General features: G+C 42.5%; 1 pseudogene; it reads right to left on the bottom strand.

Moving 5' to 3' along the window:
* Window positions 1-4,466: 4,466 nt before the first annotated feature.
* LOC126472199 (5S ribosomal RNA) lies at window positions 4,467-4,584 on the bottom strand (annotated as a pseudogene).
* Window positions 4,585-6,902: the final 2,318 nt, after the last annotated feature.

Genomic DNA, 6,902 nt, shown 5'->3' with positions numbered 1-6,902 from the left:
CAGGATAACCTACGTAGTGAAGGATGAAAAACTGTGACGAAACGTAGAACACTGCCTGACAAAAAAACTTTAGCACCCACAAGGGAGGGATGAAAGAAATTGAATAGTCTAGAAGTTTGCTTGACTGATGTAAATGAGTAATTCTGAAGATTAATGGTGATATTGTTTTTGACAATGGAAGTGACAGTGGCACTTTTGCAATAAAGTAGGAATAGTTCTATGTTGAAGTTATTTGTGGTAAATTACGATTAAGACTAAACCAAATTACCGCTGCACTTGCTGTAAAGGATCTGACAGGGTATCAAATCACATTTAAAAAGAACTTGGCTGTATAATCCCAGTTACCAGTATAACGCTACCTCCCATCTGGCATGGATGCAAGCGCTGTTTCGGGTGGGAAGGGTGTCATAAGGCCGTTTTAACAGCCTGTGGATAGTTTACAAACTGTTGTCTCTTGTTCTAGATGGTTCAGAAATGGTTCAAATGGCTCTGAGCACTATGGGACTTAACATCTGTGGTCATCAGTCCCCTAGAACTTAAAACTACTTAAACCTAACTAACCTAAGGACATCACACATCCATGCCCGAGGCAGGATTCGAATCTGCGACCGCAGCGGTCACACGGTTCCAGACTGAAGCGCCTAGAATCGCACGGCCACACCGGCCGGCTCTTGTTCTAGATATCCTAGGTACTGGGACAGGGATGGAGGTGGTGTCTGTGCTGGTCCCACATACATTCTATTAGAGACAGGTCTGGGGACATTTGTGGCAGAGCAGTCATTAGAGACAAGTTCCATGTGTGGACGAACGTTGTTCTATCTAAAAATGGCTCCACCAGTTCTTCTGGTGAGGCATGGGCGTGGGTAGTGGTCATAATGTTTTGGCTTATCAGTGTACATGAGAAGTACACTGATGACTATACGTGCTGAACAAGCGAACGTGATACTGAAACAGGTGTCGAGCCACGTAGTTCATCATCCTTGTCTGACTGATAGCCACAATCCCGTCTTCAATGAAATGTAATAAAGGACAATCGTCGTCCAAGGAGCGAGTACTAAACATAATTAATTACATGGAAGATTATGCGCAGCAGAATAAAAAAATACAACTATGAACAGATTTCGAATAAGTCTGATGCAATATGAACGTGTAATGCATAAGAAAAGCTAACGATTTTCAAGGGATGAGAAGACGCACTTGTTGCAAAAACGTGTTTGCGCGTTTTAAGGATGCTCGATTGAATTTACAGGATGCGCATGATAGTGACCTACTACACTATGCATATCAGATTGCGCGCGACCTAGATTTCAGTGATTTCAGCGGAAGCAATGAATGACTGCATAACTTCAAACAGTGCTGCAAACTGGAAGACGTCTGATAACGAAATTTCAGTTAAATTTTGAACGCGACGATACTCAGCAAACTGGGGAATCTGCGCGAAAATTTGTGGATGAGATAAACAAATTTATCCGATCGTTCAGTAAGGACTTTGTTTCAATACCGACCGATCGGGATTTGAAGAAGAAACGCTTATGAAAGGATCCCTAGAAATTAGAGGTACCGAGAGAGTTGTATCAAGGTCAACTACCTTCAATACTTTGACGCACTCGTATACAATTACGCCGACTCTTAATCTGGATGGTAAATTGGTTGGAAAATCATTTATTGTGCTGTGAGAAGTTGGGTGTGATCTGCCTCCTACGATTCTTTCTTGTGTGCGTGATCTTGAAAGGGTATGTAAGGAATATTCACGTCACACCAAACATGAGTGGGAAAACAGGCGTAAGAAAACTACAGCTAGGGTATGAACATCGCTTTTAACCAATAGGTGATGGAACTAACTAGCTATTGCTTGATTCCTGGTCTGTGTATAAAAATCATACTCCTCTACTGCAAGCTATCCCCATTGAAAAGTGTGTGACATTGCAAATCATACCTTCTGGAACTACTGGACAAATTCAGCATCGAGGTATTTGTTTTTTTCGTGTCTATAAATTACATTATCGCACTGTCTGCAGCTACGTCTTAAAGGACAGCTAGTTTAACGATAAACTCCACGACAGACTGTTTCGCATTCGGTTGCACGCCATCACATTCCATCAGTTCATATCACCCAGTTGCACCAGTATGATACTATATGCATTCTTTAAGATTGGATACCTAGCTGAAAGTCCTGCACGGTTTGTAACTCCGAAGGAATTCGCCGTCAATCTTGCTGGAGTAAGTCTCTGTGATTACTATGGCGAGCCATTTCTCATTTTGTGTTCATGATACAAGTCAAAGGTTTATTTTGGACATTTCTTGAATGTCCATGATGTCCATTTTGTGAAGTGTAATACACAAAACCCATAGAAGGTTGCTCTTTGCACGTCCAGGACACTCACTTTCTGTTGTCCTCGTGATGCACATGGTGAGTCATTAGCAGGTAATATTTTTCCTGTCACAACTGTAAACACAACACCTCCAAATGAGCCTTACTAAAGATTGAGCTTGCAAGCTCATACTCAAGGTGTTCCTTGTCAGATAGCATGACGTAACGTTGAGGGAAGTGTACAGCCGGGCTGGAGAGCTATGACTGTCGTGCCAGAGTACAGCTCGCGTGCCAAATTCTTGGCCATCCATAACCTAAGGCAATAACTGTTTATCAGTTATACGAGGCCTGTTTAGAAAGTAAGCTCCGATTGATTGCCAAATTGAAACCACAGTGAACATCAGAAATGTTTTACTTGTAACAATTAGCTACACCTTTCAGCTACTTCTCTACGTAGTTTATCAGTTTTAGATTCCACAAAATGGTTCAAATGGCTCTAAGCACTATGGGAATTAACATCTGAGGTCATCAGTCCCCTAGACTTAGAACTACTTAAACCTAATTAATCTAAGGACATTACACACATTCATGCCCGACGCAGGATTCGAACCTGCAGCAGCGCGGTTCCGGACTGAAGCGCCTAGAACCGCTCGGCCACAGCGGCCGGCTTAGATTCCACAAATTAATTTTCTTGTCAAAGTTAAAATAAAAAGCAGGTAAATTGTCACATTAATCATCATTTAATAAAGATATTACAAAGGTGATACTAACATTAGACTTTACATACAGAATATTGTCTGGGGAGCCACTACCTTCGGTTCTCACAAGTGCCAATAAATTTATTTGAAGGAGAAAATTTTGTAACTGCCTGGTTCTGTTTAGCAGTCCTGACGATTCTGCGTTGAAAACAATGTCTCCAGATACCTGACATGGCTTGTCTCAGTAAGAATGGTCAATATTCAGAGATGTGACAGGAACGAACTTTCATGGGCTCTAAAAACCTTAAGAGTTATTAGCGCTTTTTCATTCTCGATACAGTAAAGCGAATCTTTTCTTCTCTGAGCTCCTTGCTTGCACTTGTTCAGCAGAATACGTGAATTTCACAGTAGCGTTGATGAAATAGTGCTTATAGCTCTTAGGGAAGCGTTTTTGCATTTTAGAGTCCGTGTTTACTAGATTTTTCTGCTTACAATGATCGTTCCTGTCATATCTCTGAATAATGGCGAATCTTCCTGGGACAGCCTATGTATCTGTTCAAGATAATGATACGATTCCCGTATTACCCCAGCTCTCATTCGGGACTTGATTTGTTGGTGTTGGAGGCGCAGAATGAGAACATTTTGAAACACTCGGCACTGACATATTTGTGGAGTGTGTAAGTCTTATACAGTGTCCACTCCGTGGCATCTGTGAAATAAAATTTGAGAAAGCATTCTTTCAATGGAATACTTTATTTTATATAGTGTTCAAAGATATTTAACCTTTTTGACGATTTGGTATAAGACAACTGCAGCCTTCTCTTTATACTTTTATAATGTAGAAATCAAGACCTACACTCGTTATCGCTTGCTACTGTAATTAACAATACTAGTTAAGAATATTATTGGAATACTATTCTTATACATGTTATCGAACCATAGTTACACCCATGGATGGCCACTTAATTTTTCTCTCTTTTAAGTAAATATTTTAGGATTTTAATGATTTTAATATAAATACTATGAACGCTTCCTGTACATATTTGAAAGGCTCCTGTTACGGGGATGGTTCGTTTCATGAAAATATCTTTGTTAATGGAACAAGTAGAAAGATTCCTTGTCATGTGGAGGGTTAATAAAAGGTTTCTCCTAATGCTTCTAGCTTATTTATCATTCTCTCTTTCTCTGATAATTACTTGTCTGATTTTCATTCTCATTATAAATACGGGATTCTATTTTAGCCGTTTGGAATAATAGCACTCCGGCTTCAGGCCACGAATGGCCTACCGGGACCATCCGACCGCCGTGTCATCCTCAGTGAAGGATGCGGATAGGAGGGGCGTGGGGTCTGCACACCGCGGTCCCGGTCGTTAAGATGGTATTCTTGACCGAAGCCGCTACTGTTCGGTCGAGTAGCTCCTCAATTGGCATCACGAGGCTGAGTGCACCCCGAAAAATGGCAACAGCGCATGGCGGCCTGGATGGTCACCCACCCAAGTGCCGATCACGCCCGACAGTGCTTAACTTCGGTGATCTCACGGGAACCGGTGTATCCACTGCAGCGAGGCCGTTGCCCGGAATAATAGCAAACCAATGAATTAAACATTAATTTATTTTACTGACTGCAACATTTAACGTCACGATAATAATGTCAATATCCTGGGTGCCTTTACAATTATAAACCAATGGATAATTTGCTCAGGTAATGGATGTGGACTGGACGTATTCACGTTCATGCTAGTATTTGTGTGCTAGAGTCACACATTGACTGCACACCGGATTTTATTTCATGCATTACGATTAGTATGGTGCAGCAAGTTAGAAGTAATGCACCACAGTCGAACGCTATCTAGACTTGGTTATGAAGTGCATTCCGCGATTCTAAATTAGCAGAGGTCTAGCCGAAAGCTCCGCATACTAACGAGCCGCTACACACCGCTTAGCGTGCCCCTTTTTGCTCGCCTCCAAGACGGCGGATTTCGCCGGAGCAACCAGAATTCGTCCCTGCGCAGCCTCTGTCCCTTCTGCACAACGCCGTACTTACTTCGCAGCCCAGTTCCTTTCAGACTAGAACGCTAAGAGGCTTCCTTAAGCAAACTGCCGACTAGGGTCTGTTCCTGCGGTGAAGCTGCACGTGCAGCTTAACTAAGAGAAACTGTCCAAGAACGGAATATTGCTCTCGCTACCCACACCGCTAATAAGACAGGCTAATTCACGTAAGGTACCTGTCATTCCCTGGACTATAAGATCGAACCCACGTGTTACTTGGAACCTTCATAAACATTACCCACATGATGATTATTAAAATCGCCCTACAATATATTAATTATATGTATACTAAGATGGTATCTGTTCTTTCGGACATGTCCGAAAGAACAGATACCATCGGTGACCATGCAGCTCGTTAGAATGAAATGAACACACTTAGCTGCTTACAGGCGTTGACATACGTCAACGGGGACAGATGAAAATGTGTGCTCCGACCGGAACTCGAACCCGGGATCTCCTGCTTACATGGCAGACGCTCTATCCATCTGAGCCACCGAGGACACAGAGGATGGCGCGACTGCAGGGATTTATCTCTGGCACGCCTCCCGCGAAACCCACATTCTCAACATATTGTCCCGCACTACATTCGTTGTGCCCCCGCCCATTATACACATTACTCGCGGCGCGTTGCCGATTCCCGTAAGAGTTCGGTCACTGTTTGTGCATTCGCACAGAAGAAGAGGATGGTCAAGTGGCCGGTGAGCCTTAACTATATGTATACAAAGATGGTATCTGTTCTTTTGAAGCCAGCACTTCAGCACTAGTCAAAGTTTTATAACCACGTCCTTTGACAGTAGTCTACAGTGATGGCTCCAGTTGTTTCTTCTGACCACTGGAGGCAGGATTGTGGAAATCAGTTTCTTCGCTACTATTGTCTATCAAAGTTGTAACACAACGATCGACTTCCAAGCCTTTGGATAGCCGCCACCTCCTCAGAGTTCTTTCCACCATCACGGTGTCTACGGTGGATCTCGTTGGAGCGTAACTATCGATATCGACAAGCTTTTTCCATAGTAACCAATACAGTCGTTTCAACTACGACTACTTTAACGAGTTCATAGAGGGCAGTTAACACACACAGTCTGCACACAGAATCGATCACATTATGTCCGGTATTTCGTTTCTTTTATTTTAAGTCGATTATGACATGATTTGTTATGAACCGTTATGTATGTAATTTTTGTGTACATTTTTATACCTGCTTTTCTTGTAAATTTCAATTATACTATGTAACGTAGCATACCTCAAGTAATGAGTACATGTTTGGTTTTCAGTCATGTAATGCCGTATGCGTTGGGCGGTGCTTACAGTATGTATTCTCGAGTAATGCTGCCTTATTAAGCAATTAACGTCCGTGTTCTCTCGTTCCAGCACCACCAGCCGCCGTCATGGGTATAGCATTTTATTTTGCTATTAGTGTAACTTCAATAGTAGACATTTTTAGCCATGTTGTCATTTCTTTGTACAGAAATCCCTCTGCATATGTGTTTCTATTGTATTGCAATAATCACAACCTGATGATGGTCTAAATTATTGACAGAAACCGGCTGCCAACCAAACCAAAGGTCTGTTGCGATCGAGACTGTTTTATTGAATTTTAACCCGTAAAACAGTTTCCGTTCACTGAGTGCCACGAGAAAGTTCAAGATTTATTGACATCGTAGCAGAGGCCTCATAATGTTCAAATCGGATTTCAGGCAATCGTATTGTTTCACTAGCGACCCATATTACTTCCGTTGCGCCGGCCGCAGTGGCCGAGCGGTTCTAGGCGCTACAATCTGGAACCGCGCGACCGCTATGGTCGCAGGTTCGAATCCTGCCTCGGGCATGGATGTTTGTGATGT

This window comes from Schistocerca serialis, chromosome 3 (genome assembly GCF_023864345.2).
Source record: "Schistocerca serialis cubense isolate TAMUIC-IGC-003099 chromosome 3, iqSchSeri2.2, whole genome shotgun sequence".
Lineage (NCBI taxonomy): Eukaryota > Metazoa > Arthropoda > Insecta > Orthoptera > Acrididae > Schistocerca > Schistocerca serialis.
This window is presented reverse-complemented; position numbering and strand designations above follow the sequence as displayed.